We start from the raw sequence: 17771 nt of genomic DNA, 5'->3' as shown, positions 1-17771 counted from the left end.
CCAGCTTGAATTTCAATGATGCATTGGGGCAACGATTTTGTGAGAAACATCTTCACCCTTAAATAAAGATTTTCTTAATTCCTTACCTGTGTGCTAATTAGATATCACCTTGTTTTCACATTAAACAAACTTCTACATGAGAAAGCAGCAAGGATGCAGTGGCGTTAATGTTTCCTGGTGTCAACCTGTATTATTTCAGTAGACATTGAAATGAGGATGCATCTTGCTGCCTTTCCAATGAAGCAAGTTTAATTTAGTAATAGGTGAAAAACCATCCCTACAAAGGTGTTAATCAGAGACTTGGCTTTGTGGACACTTTTCAGAGAACAAATTTGTTAGCATAAAAATAAAGCCAGAAAATGAAGAGCTGTTTAATCACTCAATTGGATTTTTTTTGCCAGCATATTTCTTTTTCTCTGCAACCCACTGCTAAATTGTGCTCCCTAGCTGTTTTTATAAAATCACTTAATCAAATCTAACTCTGATTACATCAGAGAAGGCCAGGTACCCTACACCATAAGAGGGGGTTTGAAATTTTGACTTGTCTACTTAAAGATCACCAAAATCTGATAACAAGGTCAATTACATCCCTGGGTGGGATTGAACCACCAACCTTTTGGTTAATAGCCATACACACTAACTGATTGCGCCACAGAGACACTTTGCAAAAGTACATACTGACAAAGGCTAATAAGCATTCATCTAAAACGTTTCCTAGAAAAACTTTAAAAAGTCAATAATCTGGAGAGTTTTTGTAAGATGTTTCTTCCATCAACCAACGAAGAAACACATTGGTACTTTCCCATGATGAGTGAGTGCTTCAGGATCTATTGCACTTACATGTGCAGCAGAGTACAGCAATGGAATCATGCTGGGCACATTACCCAGAGGTAGGCAGATTGAAACTATCCTCTGCTATATGCATTTTTTTTTGTTAATTAAAGTAATCCAAAACTGGGATTGATATTTTGGCTCTTTTATTTTTACTTAAAGTACAATAACTTTTACCATTTTAATTTGTTTTAATAGTATATTGACAGTATTGTTTTCTTTCAAAAATCCACTTAATTTTCTTTACCCTATTATTAAAATGGTAATTGACAAAAACAAACTACATTGTCACCAGAAGAGCAATACAAAATGTACAAGTGATATATTAAAATCATCTTTCCAGCTTGAATTTCAATGATGCATTGGGGCAACGATTTTGTGAGAAACATCTTCACACTTAAATAAAGATTTTCTTAATTCCTTACCTGTGTGCTAATTAGATATCACCTTGTTTTCACATTAAACAGACTTCCACATGAGAAAGCAGCAAGGATACAGTGGCGTTAATGTTTCCTGGTGTCAACCTGTATTATTTCAGTAGACATTGAAATGAGGATGCATCTTGCTGCCTTTCCAATGAAGCAAGTTTAATTTAGTAATAGGTGAAAAACCATCCCTACAAAGGTGTTAATCAGAGACTTGGCTTTGTGGACACTTTTCAAAGAACAAATTTGTTAGCATAAAAATAAAGCCAGAAAATGAAGAGCTGTTTAATCACTCAATTGGATTTTTTTTTGCCAGCATATTTCTTTTTCTCTGCAACCCACTGCTAAATTGTGCTTCCTAGCTGTTTTTATAAAATCACTGAGTCAAATCTAACTACATCAGAGAAGGCCAGGTACCCTACAGCATAACAGGGGGTTTGAAATTTTGACTTGTCTACTTAAAGATCACCAAAATCTGATAACAAGGTCAATTACGTCCCTGGGTGGGATTGAACCACCAACCTTTTGGTTAGTAACCAGACACACTAACCGATTGCGCCACAGAGACACTTTGTAAAAAGTACGTACTGACAAAGGCTAATAAGCATACATCTAGAACGTTTCCTAGAAAAACTTTAAAAAGTCAATAATCTGGAGAGTTTTTGTAAGATGTTTCTTCCATCAACCAACGAAGAAACACATTGGTACTTTCCTATGATGAGTGAGTGCTTCAGGATCTCTTGCACTTACATGTGCAGCAGAGTACTGCAATGGAAGCATGCTGGGCCCATAACCCAGAGGTAGGCAGATTGAAACTATCCTTTGCTATATGCATTTTTTTTGTTAATTTAAGTAATCAAAACTGGGATTGATATTTTTGCTCTTTTATTTTTACTTAAATTACAACAACTTTTACCATTTTAATTTGTTTTAATAGTATATTGACAGTATAGTTTTCTTTAAAAAATCCACTTAATTTTCTTTACCCTATTATTAAAAGGGTAATTGACAAAAACAAACTACATTGTCACCAGAAGAGCAATACAAAATGTACAAGTGATATATTAAAATCATCTTTCCAGCTTGAATTTCAATGATGCATTGGGGCAACGATTTTGTGAGAAACATCTTCACCCTTAAATAAAGATTTTCTTAATTCCTTACCTGTGTGCTAATTAGATATCACCTTGTTTTCACATTAAACAGACTTCCACATGAGAAAGCAGCAAGGATGCATTGGCGTTAATGTTTCCTGGTGTCAACCTGTATTATTTCAGTAGACATTGAAATGAGGATGCATCTTGCTGCCTTTCCAATGAAGCAAGTTTAATTTAGTAATAGGTGAAAAACCATCCTTACAAAGGTGTTCATCAGAGACTTGGCTTTGTGGACACTTTTCAGAGAACAAATTTGTTAGCATAAAAATAAAGCCAGAAAATGAAGAGCTGTTTAATCACTCAATTGGATTTTTTTGCCAGCATATTTCTTTTTCTCTGCAACCCACTGCTAAATTGTGCTTCCTAGCTGTTTTTATAAAATCACTGAATCAAATCTAACTCTGATTACATCAGAGAAGGCCAGGTACCCTACACCATAAGAGGGGATTTGAAATTTTGACTTGTCTACTTAAAGATCACCAAAATCTGATAACAAGGTCAATTACGTCCCTGGGTGGGATTGAACCACCAACCTTTTGGTTAATAGCCGTACACACTAACTGATTGCACCACAAAGACACTTTGCAAAAGTACATACTGACAAAGGCTAATAAGCATTCATCTAAAACGTTTCCTAGAAAATCTTTAAAAAGTCAATAATCTGGAGAGTTTTTGTAAGATGTTTCTTCCATCCACCAACGAAGAAACACATTGGTACTTTCCCATGATGAGTGAGTGCTTCAGGATCTCTTGCACTTACATGTGCAGCAGAGTACTGCAATGGAAGCATGCTGGGCCCATAACCCAGAGGTAGGCATATTGAAACTATCCTTTGCTATATGCATTTTTTTTGTTAATTTAAGTAATCAAAACTGGGATTAATATTTTTGCTCTTTTATTTTTACTTGAAGTACAATAACTTTTACCATTTTAATTTGTTTGAATAGTATATTGACAGTATAGTTTTCTTTAAAAAATCAACTTAATTTTCTTTACCCTATTATTAAAAGGGTAATTGACAAAAACAAACTACATTGTCACCAGAAGAGCAATACAAAATGTACAAGTGATATATTAAAATCATCTTTCCAGCTTGAATTTCAATGATGCATTGGGGCAACGATTTTGTGAGAAACATCTTCACCCTTAAATAAAGATTTTCTTAATTCCTTACCTGTGTGCTAATTAGATATCACCTTGTTTTCACATTAAACAGACTTCCACATGAGAAAGCAGCAAGGATGCAGTGGCGTTAATGTTTACTGGTGTCAATCTGTATTATTTCAGTAGAAATTGAAATGAGGATGCATCTTGCTGCCTTTCCAATGAAGCAAGTTTAATTTAGTAATAGGTGAAAAACCATCCCTACAAAGGTGTTAATCAGAGACTTGGCTTTGTGGACACTTTTCAGAGAACAAATTTGTTAGCATAAAAATAAAGCCAGAAAATGAAGAGCTGTTTAATCACTCAATTGGATTTTTTTTCCAGCATATTTCTTTTTCTCTGCAACCCACTGCTAAATTGTGCTTCCTATCTGTTTTTATAAAATCACTGAATCAAATCTAACTCTGATTACATCAGAGAAGGCCAGGTACCCTACACCATAACAGGGGGTTTGAAATTTTGACTTGTCTACTTAAAGATCACCAAAATCTGATAACAAGGTCAATTACGTCCCTGGGTGAGATTGAACCACCAACCTTTTGGTTAGTAGCCAGACACACTAACCGATTGCGCCACAGAGACACTTTGTAAAAAGTGCGTACTGACAAAGGCTAATAAGCATACATCTAGAACGTTTCCTAGAAAAACTTTAAAAAGTCAATAATCTGGAGAGTTTTTGTAAGATGTTTCTTCCATCAACCAACGAAGAAACACATTGGTACTTTCCCATGATGAGTGAGTGCTTCAGGATCTCTTGCACTTACATGTGCAGCAGAGTACTGCAATGGAAGCATGCTGGGCCCATAACCCAGAGGTAGGCAGATGGAAACTATCCTTTGCTATATGCATTTTTTTTGTTAATTTAAGTAATCAAAACTGGGATTGATATTTTTGCTCTTTTATTTTTACTTAAAGTACAATAACTTTTACCATTTTAATTTGTTTTAATAGTATATTGACAGTATAGTTTTCTTTAAAAAATCCACTTAATTTTCTTTACCCTATTATTAAAAGGGTAATTGACAAAAACAAACTACATTGTCACCAGAAGAGCAATACAAAATGTACAAGTGATATATTAAAATCATCTTTCCAGCTTGAATTTCAATGATGCATTGGGGCAACGATTTTGTGAGAAACATCTTCACCCTTAAATAAAGATTTTCTTAATTCCTTACCTGTGTGCTAATTAGATATCACCTTGTTTTCACATTAAACAGACTTCTACATGAGAAAGCAGCAAGGATGCAGTGGCGTTAATGTTTCCTGGTGTCAACCTGTATTATTTCAGTAGACATTGAAATGAGGATGCATCTTACTGCCTTTCCAATGAAGCAAGTTTAATTTAGTAATAGGTGAAAAACAATCCCTACAAAGGTGTTAATCAGAGACTTGGCTTTGTGGACACTTTTCAGAGAACAAATTTGTTAGCATAAAAATAAAGCCAGAAAATGAAGAGCTGTTTAATCACTCAATTGGATTTTTTTTGCCAGCATATTTCTTTTTCTCTGCAACCCACTGCTAAATTGTGCTTCCTAGCTGTTTTTATAAAATCACTGAATCAAATCTAACTCTGATTACATCAGAGAAGGCCAGGTACCCTACAGCATAACAGGGGGTTTGAAATTTTGACTTGTCTACTTAAAGATCACCAAAATCTGATAACAAGGTCAATTACGTCCCTGGTTGGGATTGAACCACCAACCTTTTGGTTAATAGCCGTACACACTAACTGATTGCACCACAAAGACACTTTGCAAAAGTACATACTGACAAAGGCTAATAAGCATTCATCTAAAACGTTTCCTAGAAAATCTTTAAAAAGTCAATAATCTGGAGAGTTTTTGTAAGATGTTTCTTCCATCCACCAACGAAGAAACACATTGGTACTTTCCCATGATGAGTGAGTGCTTCAGGATCTCTTGCACTTACATGTGCAGCAGAGTACTGCAATGGAAGCATGCTGGGCCCATAACCCAGAGGTAGGCATATTGAAACTATCCTTTGCTATATGCATTTTTTTTGTTAATTTAAGTAATCAAAACTGGGATTAATATTTTTGCTCTTTTATTTTTACTTGAAGTACAATAACTTTTACCATTTTAATTTGTTTGAATAGTATATTGACAGTATAGTTTTCTTTAAAAAATCAACTTAATTTTCTTTACCCTATTATTAAAAGGGTAATTGACAAAAACAAACTACATTGTCACCAGAAGAGCAATACAAAATGTACAAGTGATATATTAAAATCATCTTTCCAGCTTGAATTTCAATGATGCATTGGGGCAACGATTTTGTGAGAAACATCTTCACCCTTAAATAAAGATTTTCTTAATTCCTTACCTGTGTGCTAATTAGATATCACCTTGTTTTCACATTAAACAAACTTCTACATGAGAAAGCAGCAAGGATGCAGTGGCGTTAATGTTTCCTGGTGTCAACCTGTATTATTTCAGTAGACATTGAAATGAGGATGCATCTTGCTGCCTTTCCAATGAAGCAAGTTTAATTTAGTAATAGGTGAAAAACCATCCCTACAAAGGTGTTAATCAGAGACTTGGCTTTGTGGACACTTTTCAGAGAACAAATTTGTTAGCATAAAAATAAAGCCAGAAAATGAAGAGCTGTTTAATCACTCAATTGGATTTTTTTTGCCAGCATATTTCTTTTTCTCTGCAACCCACTGCTAAATTGTGCTCCCTAGCTGTTTTTATAAAATCACTTAATCAAATCTAACTCTGATTACATCAGAGAAGGCCAGGTACCCTACACCATAAGAGGGGGTTTGAAATTTTGACTTGTCTACTTAAAGATCACCAAAATCTGATAACAAGGTCAATTACATCCCTGGGTGGGATTGAACCACCAACCTTTTGGTTAATAGCCATACACACTAACTGATTGCGCCACAGAGACACTTTGCAAAAGTACATACTGACAAAGGCTAATAAGCATTCATCTAAAACGTTTCCTAGAAAAACTTTAAAAAGTCAATAATCTGGAGAGTTTTTGTAAGATGTTTCTTCCATCAACCAACGAAGAAACACATTGGTACTTTCCCATGATGAGTGAGTGCTTCAGGATCTATTGCACTTACATGTGCAGCAGAGTACAGCAATGGAATCATGCTGGGCACATTACCCAGAGGTAGGCAGATTGAAACTATCCTCTGCTATATGCATTTTTTTTTGTTAATTAAAGTAATCCAAAACTGGGATTGATATTTTGGCTCTTTTATTTTTACTTAAAGTACAATAACTTTTACCATTTTAATTTGTTTTAATAGTATATTGACAGTATTGTTTTCTTTCAAAAATCCACTTAATTTTCTTTACCCTATTATTAAAATGGTAATTGACAAAAACAAACTACATTGTCACCAGAAGAGCAATACAAAATGTACAAGTGATATATTAAAATCATCTTTCCAGCTTGAATTTCAATGATGCATTGGGGCAACGATTTTGTGAGAAACATCTTCACACTTAAATAAAGATTTTCTTAATTCCTTACCTGTGTGCTAATTAGATATCACCTTGTTTTCACATTAAACAGACTTCCACATGAGAAAGCAGCAAGGATACAGTGGCGTTAATGTTTCCTGGTGTCAACCTGTATTATTTCAGTAGACATTGAAATGAGGATGCATCTTGCTGCCTTTCCAATGAAGCAAGTTTAATTTAGTAATAGGTGAAAAACCATCCCTACAAAGGTGTTAATCAGAGACTTGGCTTTGTGGACACTTTTCAAAGAACAAATTTGTTAGCATAAAAATAAAGCCAGAAAATGAAGAGCTGTTTAATCACTCAATTGGATTTTTTTTTGCCAGCATATTTCTTTTTCTCTGCAACCCACTGCTAAATTGTGCTTCCTAGCTGTTTTTATAAAATCACTGAGTCAAATCTAACTACATCAGAGAAGGCCAGGTACCCTACAGCATAACAGGGGGTTTGAAATTTTGACTTGTCTACTTAAAGATCACCAAAATCTGATAACAAGGTCAATTACGTCCCTGGGTGGGATTGAACCACCAACCTTTTGGTTAGTAACCAGACACACTAACCGATTGCGCCACAGAGACACTTTGTAAAAAGTACGTACTGACAAAGGCTAATAAGCATACATCTAGAACGTTTCCTAGAAAAACTTTAAAAAGTCAATAATCTGGAGAGTTTTTGTAAGATGTTTCTTCCATCAACCAACGAAGAAACACATTGGTACTTTCCTATGATGAGTGAGTGCTTCAGGATCTCTTGCACTTACATGTGCAGCAGAGTACTGCAATGGAAGCATGCTGGGCCCATAACCCAGAGGTAGGCAGATTGAAACTATCCTTTGCTATATGCATTTTTTTTGTTAATTTAAGTAATCAAAACTGGGATTGATATTTTTGCTCTTTTATTTTTACTTAAATTACAACAACTTTTACCATTTTAATTTGTTTTAATAGTATATTGACAGTATAGTTTTCTTTAAAAAATCCACTTAATTTTCTTTACCCTATTATTAAAAGGGTAATTGACAAAAACAAACTACATTGTCACCAGAAGAGCAATACAAAATGTACAAGTGATATATTAAAATCATCTTTCCAGCTTGAATTTCAATGATGCATTGGGGCAACGATTTTGTGAGAAACATCTTCACCCTTAAATAAAGATTTTCTTAATTCCTTACCTGTGTGCTAATTAGATATCACCTTGTTTTCACATTAAACAGACTTCCACATGAGAAAGCAGCAAGGATGCATTGGCGTTAATGTTTCCTGGTGTCAACCTGTATTATTTCAGTAGACATTGAAATGAGGATGCATCTTGCTGCCTTTCCAATGAAGCAAGTTTAATTTAGTAATAGGTAAAAAACCATCCTTACAAAGGTGTTCATCAGAGACTTGGCTTTGTGGACACTTTTCAGAGAACAAATTTGTTAGCATAAAAATAAAGCCAGAAAATGAAGAGCTGTTTAATCACTCAATTGGATTTTTTTGCCAGCATATTTCTTTTTCTCTGCAACCCACTGCTAAATTGTGCTTCCTAGCTGTTTTTATAAAATCACTGAATCAAATCTAACTCTGATTACATCAGAGAAGGCCAGGTACCCTACACCATAAGAGGGGATTTGAAATTTTGACTTGTCTACTTAAAGATCACCAAAATCTGATAACAAGGTCAATTACGTCCCTGGGTGGGATTGAACCACCAACCTTTTGGTTAATAGCCGTACACACTAACTGATTGCACCACAAAGACACTTTGCAAAAGTACATACTGACAAAGGCTAATAAGCATTCATCTAAAACGTTTCCTAGAAAATCTTTAAAAAGTCAATAATCTGGAGAGTTTTTGTAAGATGTTTCTTCCATCCACCAACGAAGAAACACATTGGTACTTTCCCATGATGAGTGAGTGCTTCAGGATCTCTTGCACTTACATGTGCAGCAGAGTACTGCAATGGAAGCATGCTGGGCCCATAACCCAGAGGTAGGCATATTGAAACTATCCTTTGCTATATGCATTTTTTTTGTTAATTTAAGTAATCAAAACTGGGATTAATATTTTTGCTCTTTTATTTTTACTTGAAGTACAATAACTTTTACCATTTTAATTTGTTTGAATAGTATATTGACAGTATAGTTTTCTTTAAAAAATCAACTTAATTTTCTTTACCCTATTATTAAAAGGGTAATTGACAAAAACAAACTACATTGTCACCAGAAGAGCAATACAAAATGTACAAGTGATATATTAAAATCATCTTTCCAGCTTGAATTTCAATGATGCATTGGGGCAACGATTTTGTGAGAAACATCTTCACCCTTAAATAAAGATTTTCTTAATTCCTTACCTGTGTGCTAATTAGATATCACCTTGTTTTCACATTAAACAGACTTCCACATGAGAAAGCAGCAAGGATGCAGTGGCGTTAATGTTTACTGGTGTCAATCTGTATTATTTCAGTAGAAATTGAAATGAGGATGCATCTTGCTGCCTTTCCAATGAAGCAAGTTTAATTTAGTAATAGGTGAAAAACCATCCCTACAAAGGTGTTAATCAGAGACTTGGCTTTGTGGACACTTTTCAGAGAACAAATTTGTTAGCATAAAAATAAAGCCAGAAAATGAAGAGCTGTTTAATCACTCAATTGGATTTTTTTTCCAGCATATTTCTTTTTCTCTGCAACCCACTGCTAAATTGTGCTTCCTATCTGTTTTTATAAAATCACTGAATCAAATCTAACTCTGATTACATCAGAGAAGGCCAGGTACCCTACACCATAACAGGGGGTTTGAAATTTTGACTTGTCTACTTAAAGATCACCAAAATCTGATAACAAGGTCAATTACGTCCCTGGGTGAGATTGAACCACCAACCTTTTGGTTAGTAGCCAGACACACTAACCGATTGCGCCACAGAGACACTTTGTAAAAAGTGCGTACTGACAAAGGCTAATAAGCATACATCTAGAACGTTTCCTAGAAAAACTTTAAAAAGTCAATAATCTGGAGAGTTTTTGTAAGATGTTTCTTCCATCAACCAACGAAGAAACACATTGGTACTTTCCCATGATGAGTGAGTGCTTCAGGATCTCTTGCACTTACATGTGCAGCAGAGTACTGCAATGGAAGCATGCTGGGCCCATAACCCAGAGGTAGGCAGATGGAAACTATCCTTTGCTATATGCATTTTTTTTGTTAATTTAAGTAATCAAAACTGGGATTGATATTTTTGCTCTTTTATTTTTACTTAAAGTACAATAACTTTTACCATTTTAATTTGTTTTAATAGTATATTGACAGTATAGTTTTCTTTAAAAAATCCACTTAATTTTCTTTACCCTATTATTAAAAGGGTAATTGACAAATACAAACTACATTGTCACCAGAAGAGCAATACAAAATGTACAAGTGATATATTAAAATCATCTTTCCAGCTTGAATTTCAATGATGCATTGGGGCAACGATTTTGTGAGAAACATCTTCACCCTTAAATAAAGATTTTCTTAATTCCTTACCTGTGTGCTAATTAGATATCACCTTGTTTTCACATTAAACAGACTTCTACATGAGAAAGCAGCAAGGATGCAGTGGCGTTAATGTTTCCTGGTGTCAACCTGTATTATTTCAGTAGACATTGAAATGAGGATGCATCTTACTGCCTTTCCAATGAAGCAAGTTTAATTTAGTAATAGGTGAAAAACAATCCCTACAAAGGTGTTAATCAGAGACTTGGCTTTGTGGACACTTTTCAGAGAACAAATTTGTTAGCATAAAAATAAAGCCAGAAAATGAAGAGCTGTTTAATCACTCAATTGGATTTTTTTTGCCAGCATATTTCTTTTTCTCTGCAACCCACTGCTAAATTGTGCTTCCTAGCTGTTTTTATAAAATCACTGAATCAAATCTAACTCTGATTACATCAGAGAAGGCCAGGTACCCTACACCATAAGAGGGGGTTTGAAATTTTGACTTGTCTACTTAAAGATCACCAAAATCTGATAACAAGTTCAATTACGTCCCTGGGTGGGATTGAACCACCAACCTTTTGGTTAGTAGCCGGACACACTAACCGACTGCGCCACAGAGACACTTTGCAAAAAGTATATACTGACAAAGGCTAATAAGCATACATCTAGAACGTTTCCTAGAAAAACTTTAAAAAGTCAATAATCTGGAGAGTTTTTGTAAGATGTTTCTTCCATCAACCAACGAAGAAACACATTGGTACTTTCCCATGATGAGGGAGTGCTTCAGGATCTCTTGCACTTACATGTGCATCTGAGTACTGCAATGGAAGCATGCTGGGCCCATAACCCAGAGGTAGGCAGATTGAAACTATCCTTTGCTATATGCATTTTTTTTTGTTAATTTAAGTAATCAAAACTGGGATTGATATTTTTGCTCTTTTATTTTTACTTAAAGTACAATAACTTTTACCATTTTAATTTGTTTTAATAGTATATTGACAGTATAGTTTTCTTTAAAAAATCCACTTAATTTTCTTTACCCTATTATTAAAAGGGTAATTGACAAAAACACCAGAAGAGCAATACAAAATGTACAAGTGATATATTAAAATCATCTTTCCAGCTTGAATTTCAATGATGCATTGGGGCAACGATTTTGTGAGAAACATCTTCACCCTTAAATAAAGATTTTCTTAATTCCTTACCTGTGTGCTAATTAGATATCACCTTGTTTTCACATTAAACAGACTTCTACATGAGAAAGCAGCAAGGATGCAGTGGCGTTAATGTTTCCTGGTGTCAACCTGTATTATTTCAGTAGACATTGAAATGAGGATGCATCTTGCTGCCTTTCCAATGAAGCAAGTTTAATTTAGTTATAGGTGAAAAACCATCCCTACAAAGGTGTTAATCAGAGACTTGGCTTTGTGGACACTTTTTAGAGAACAAATTTGTTAGCATAAAAATAAAGGCAGAAAATGAAGAGCTGTTTAATCACTCAATTGGATTTTTTTTCCAGCATATTTCTTTTTCTCTGCAACCCACTGCTAAATTGTGCTTCCTATCTGTTTTTATAAAATCACTGAATCAAATCTAACTCTGATTACATCAGAGAAGGCCAGGTACCCTACACCATAACAGGGGGTTTGAAATTTTGACTTGTCTACTTAAATATCACCAAAACCCGATCACAAGGTCAATTATGTCCCTGGGTGGGATTAAACCACCAACCTTTTGGTTAGTAGCCAGACACACTAACCGATTGCGCCACAGAGACACTTTGCAAAAAGTACATACTGACAAAGGCTAATAAGCATTCATCTAGAACGTTTCCTAGAAAAACTTTAAAAAGTCAATAATCTGGAGAGTTTTTGTAAGAATTTTCTTAAATCAACCAACGAAGAAACACATTGGTACTTTCCCATGATGAGTGAGTGCTTCAGGATCTCTTGCACTTACATGTGCATCTGAGTACTGCAATGGAAGCATGCTGGGCCCATTACCCAGAGGTAGGCAGATTGAAACTATCCTCTGCTATATGCATTTTTTTTGTTAATTAAAGTAATCCAAAACTGGGATTGATATGTTAGCTATTTTATGTTAACTTAAAGTACAATAACTTTTACCATTTTAATTTGTTTTAATAGTATATTGACAGTATTGTTTTCTTTCAAAAATCCACTTAATTTTCTTTACCCTATTATTAAAATGGTAATTGACAAAAACAAACTACATTGTCACCAGAAGAGCAATACAAAATGTACAAGTGATATATTAAAATCATCTTTCCAGCTTGAATTTCAATGATGCATTGGGGCAACGATTTTGTGAGAAACATCTTCACCCTTAAATAAAGATTTTCTTAATTCCTTACCTGTGTGCTAATTAGATATCACCTTGTTTTCACATTAAACAGACTTCCACATGAGAAAGCAGCAAGGATGCATTGGCGTTAATGTTTCCTGGTGTCAACCTGTATTATTTCAGTAGACATTGAAATGAGGATGCATCTTGCTGCCTTTCCAATGAAGCAAGTTTAATTTAGTAATAGGTGAAAAACCATCCTTACAAAGGTGTTCATCAGAGACTTGGCTTTGTGGACACTTTTCAGAGAACAAATTTGTTAGCATAAAAATAAAGCCAGAAAATGAAGAGCTGTTTAATCACTCAATTGGATTTTTTTGCCAGCATATTTCTTTTTCTCTGCAACCCACTGCTAAATTGTGCTTCCTAGCTGTTTTTATAAAATCTAACTCTGATTACATCAGAGAAGGCCAGGTACCCTACACCATAAGAGGGGATTTGAAATTTTGACTTGTCTACTTAAAGATCACCAAAATCTGATCACAAGGTCAATTACGTCCCTGGGTGGGATTGAACCACCAACCTTTTGGTTTATAGCCGTACACACTAACTGATTGCACCACAGAGACACTTTGCGAAAGTACATACTGACAAAGGCTAATAAGTATTCATTTAAAACGTTTCCTAGAAAAACTTTAAAAAGTCAATAATCTGGAGAGTTTTTGTAAGATGTTTCTTCCATCCACCAACGAAGAAACACATTGGTACTTTCCCATGATGACTGAGTGCTTCAGGATCTCTTGCACTTACATGTGCAGCAGAGTACTGCAATGGAAGCATGCTGGGCCCATAACCCAGAGGTAGGCAGATTAAAACTATCCTCTGCTATATGCATTTTTTTTTGTTAATTAAAGTAATCCAAAACTGGGATTGATATTTTTGCTCTTTTATTTTTCATTAAAGTACAATAACTTTTACCATTTTAATTTGTTTTAATAGTATATTGAAAGTATTGTTTTCTTTTAAAAATCCACTTAATTTTCTTTACCCTATTATTAAAATGGTAATTGACAAAAACAAACTACATTGTCACCAGAAGAGCAATACAAAATGTACAAGTGATATATTAAAATCATCTTTCCAGCTTGAATTTCAATAATGCATTGGGGCAACGATTTTGTGAGAAACATCTTCACCCTTAAATAAAGATTTTCTTAATTCCTTACCTGTGTGCTAATTAGATATCACCTTGTTTTCACATTAAACAGACTTCCACATGAGAAAGCAGCAAGGATGCAGTGGCGTTAATGTTTCCTGGTGTCAACCCGTATTATTTCAGTAGAAATTGAAATGAGGATGCATCTTGCTGCCTTTCCAATGAAGCAAATTTAATTTAGTAATAGGTGAAAAACCATCCCTACAAAGGTGTTAATCAGAGACTTGGCTTTGTGGACACTTTTCAGAGAACAAATTTGTTAGCATAAAAATAAAGCCAGAAAATGAAGAGCTGTTTAATCACTCAATTGGATTTTTTTGCCAGCATATTTCTTTTTCTCTGCAACCCACTGCTAAATTGTGCTTCCTAGCTGTTTTTATAAAATCACTGAATCAAATCTAACTCTGATTACATCAGAGAAGGCCAGGTACCCTACACCATAAGAGGGGGTTTGAAATTTTGACTTGTCTACTTAAAGATCACCAAAATCTGATAACAAGGTCAATTACGTCCCTGGGTGGGATTGAACCACCAACCTTTTGGTTTATAGCCGTACACACTAACTAATTGCGCCACAGAGACACTTTGCAAAAGTACATACTGACAAAGGCTAATAAGCATTCATCTAAAACGTTTCCTAGAAAAACTTTAAAAATTCAATAATCTGGAGAGTTTTTGTAAGATGTTTCTTCCATCAACCAACGAAGAAACACATTGGTACTTTCCCATGATGAGTGAGTGCTTCAGGATCTACTGCACTTACATGTGCAGCAGAGTACAGCAATGGAAGCATGCTGGGCACATAACCCAGCGGTAGGCAGATTGAAACTATCCTCTGCTATATGCATTTTTTTTTGTTAATTAAAGTAATCCAAAACTGGGATTGATATTTTGGCTCTTTTATTTTTACTTAAAGTACAATAACTTTTACCATTTTAATTTGTTTTAATAGTATATTGACAGTATTGTTTTCTTTCAAAAATCCACTTAATTTTCTTTACCCTATTATTAAAATGGTAATTGACAAAAACAAACTACATTGTCACCAGAAGAGCAATACAAAATGTACAAGTGATATATTAAAATCATCTTTCCAGCTTGAATTTCAATGATGCATTGGGGCAACGATTTTGTGAGAAACATCTTCACCCTTAAATAAAGATTTTCTTAATTCCTTACCTGTGTGCTAATTAGATATCACCTTGTTTTCACATTAAACAGACTTCCACATGAGAAAGCAGCAAGGATACAGTGGCGTTAATGTTTCCTGGTGTCAACCTGTATTATTTCAGTAGACATTGAAATGAGGATGCATCTTGCTGCCTTTCCAATGAAGCAAGTTTAATTTAGTAATAGGTGAAAAACCATCCCTACAAAGGTGTTAATCAGAGACTTGGCTTTGTGGACACTTTTCAAAGAACAAATTTGTTAGCATAAAAATAAAGCCAGAAAATGAAGAGCTGTTTAATCACTCAATTGGATTTTTTTTTGCCAGCATATTTCTTTTTCTCTGCAACCCACTGCTAAATTGTGCTTCCTAGCTGTTTTTATTAAATCACTGAATCAAATCTAACTCTGATTACATCAGAGAAGGCCAGGTACCCTACACCATAACAGGGGGTTTGAAATTTTGACTTGTCTACTTAAAGATCACCAAAATCTGATAACAAGATCAATTACGTCCCTGGTTGGGATTGAACCACTAACGTTTTGGTTAATAGCCGGACACACTAACCGATTGCGCCACAGAGACACTTTGCAAAAAGTACATACTGACAAAGTCTAATAAGCATACATCTAGAACGTTTCCTAGAAAAACTTTAAAAAGTCAATAATCTGGAGAGTTTTTGTAAGATGTTTCTTCCATCAACCAATGAAGAAACACATTGGTACTTTCCCATGATGAGTGAGTGCTTCAGGATCTCTTGCACTTACATGTGCAGCAGAGTACTGCAGTGGAAGCATGCTGGGCCCATAACCCAGAGGTAGGCAGATTGAAACTATCCTTTGCTATATGCATTTTTTTTGTTAATTTAAGTAATCAAAACTGGGATTGATATTTTTGCTCTTTTATTTTTACTTAAAGTACAATAACTTTTACCATTTTAATTTGTTTTAATAGTATATTGACAGTATTGTTTTCTTTAAAAAATCCACTTCATTTTCTTTACCCTATTATTAAAAGGGTAATTGACAAAAACAAACTACATTGTCACCAGAAGAGCAATACAAAATGTACAAGTGATATATTAAAATCATCTTTCCAGCTTGAATTTCAATGATGCATTGGGGCAACGATTTTGTGAGAAACATCTTCACCCTTAAATAAAGATTTTCTTAATTCCTTACCTGTGTGCTAATTAGATATCACCTTGTTTTCACATTAAACAGACTTCTACATGAGAAAGCAGCAAGGATGCAGTGGCGTTAATGTTTCCTGGTGTCAACCTGTATTATTTCAGTAGACATTGAAATGAGGATGCATCTTGCTGCCTTTCCAATGAAGCAAGTTTAATTTAGTAATAGGTGAAAAACCATCCCTACAAAGGTGTTAATCAGAGACTTGGCTTTGTGGACACTTTTCAGAGAACAAATTTGTTAGCATAAAAATAAAGCCAGAAAATGAAGAGCTGTTTAATCACTCAATTGGATTTTTTTTGCCAGCATATTTCTTTTTCTCTGCAACCCACTGCTAAATTGTGCTTCCTAGCTGTTTTTATTAAATCACTGAATCAAATCTAACTCTGATTACATCAGAAAAGGCCAGGTACCCTACACCATAACAGGGGGTTTGAAATTTTGACTTGTCTACTTAAAGATCACCAAAATCTGATAACAAGGTCAATTACATCCCTGGGTGGGATTGAACCACCAACCTTTTGGTTAGTAGCCGGACACACTAACCGATTGCGCCACAGAGACACTTCGCGAAAAGTACATACTGACAAAGGCTAATAAGCATACATCTAAAACTTTTCCTAGAAAAACTTTAAAAAGTCAATAATCTGGAGAGTTTTTTTAAGATGTTTCTTCCATCAACCAACGAAGAAACACATTGGTACTTTCCCATGATGAGTGAGTGCTTTAGGATCTCTTGCACTTACATGTGCAGCAGAGTACTGCAATGGAAGCATGCTGGGCCCATTACCCAGAGGTAGGCAGATTGAAACTATCCTCTGCTATATGCATTTTTTTTGGTAATTAAAGTAATCCAAAACTGGGATTGATATGTTAGCTCTTTTATGTTTTCTTAAAGTACAATAACTTTTACCATTTTAATTTGTTTTAATAGTATATTGACAGTATTGTTTTCTTTCAAAAATCTACTTAATTTTTTTTACCCTATTATTAAAATGGTAATTGACAAAAACAAACTACATTTGTTTGGGAGAAAAATGCAAAGGTACAAGACAGCTTTTCCTTGCCAATATCTCTCTTTTGCAAAGAGCTACGCATTGGAAAATTCAGGGCTATACCGTGTAGATGAAGCACTAACAGGAGGCTTTAAAATTTTCATTCTAGTGTCCTTCGTTTGGGAGAAAAATCCAATGGTACAAGACAGCTTTTCCTTGCCAATATCTCTCTTTTGCAAAGAGCTGCGCATTGGAAAATTCAGGGCTATGCCGTGTAGATGATGGCCTAACAGGAGGCTTTAAAATTTTCTTTCTAGTGTCCTTCGTTTGGGAGAAAAATGCAAAGGTACAAGA

At 34.8% G+C, this 17771-nt stretch overlaps 4 non-coding genes across 4 annotated transcripts; all 4 read right to left on the bottom strand.

Annotated features, from left to right (window-relative positions):
• Positions 1–1750: 1750 nt before the first annotated feature.
• Positions 1751–1824, bottom strand: TRNAS-ACU (transfer RNA serine (anticodon ACU)). Its single transcript has one exon. It is a non-coding gene; the product is annotated as a tRNA-Ser (tRNA).
• Positions 1825–7587: 5763 nt separating this feature from the next.
• Positions 7588–7661, bottom strand: TRNAS-ACU (transfer RNA serine (anticodon ACU)). The gene has a single exon. It is a non-coding gene; the product is annotated as a tRNA-Ser (tRNA).
• Positions 7662–11091: 3430 nt separating this feature from the next.
• Positions 11092–11165, bottom strand: TRNAS-ACU (transfer RNA serine (anticodon ACU)). Its single transcript has one exon. It is a non-coding gene; the product is annotated as a tRNA-Ser (tRNA).
• Positions 11166–12247: 1082 nt separating this feature from the next.
• Positions 12248–12321, bottom strand: TRNAS-ACU (transfer RNA serine (anticodon ACU)). Its single transcript has one exon. It is a non-coding gene; the product is annotated as a tRNA-Ser (tRNA).
• Positions 12322–17771: the final 5450 nt, after the last annotated feature.

Source organism: Pseudophryne corroboree, chromosome 8 (assembly GCF_028390025.1).
Source record: "Pseudophryne corroboree isolate aPseCor3 chromosome 8, aPseCor3.hap2, whole genome shotgun sequence".
In the NCBI taxonomy this organism is placed as follows: Eukaryota; Metazoa; Chordata; class Amphibia; order Anura; family Myobatrachidae; genus Pseudophryne; species Pseudophryne corroboree.
The sequence above is the reverse complement of the archived record's forward strand: the minus strand, read 5'-3'. Positions and strand labels throughout refer to the sequence as shown.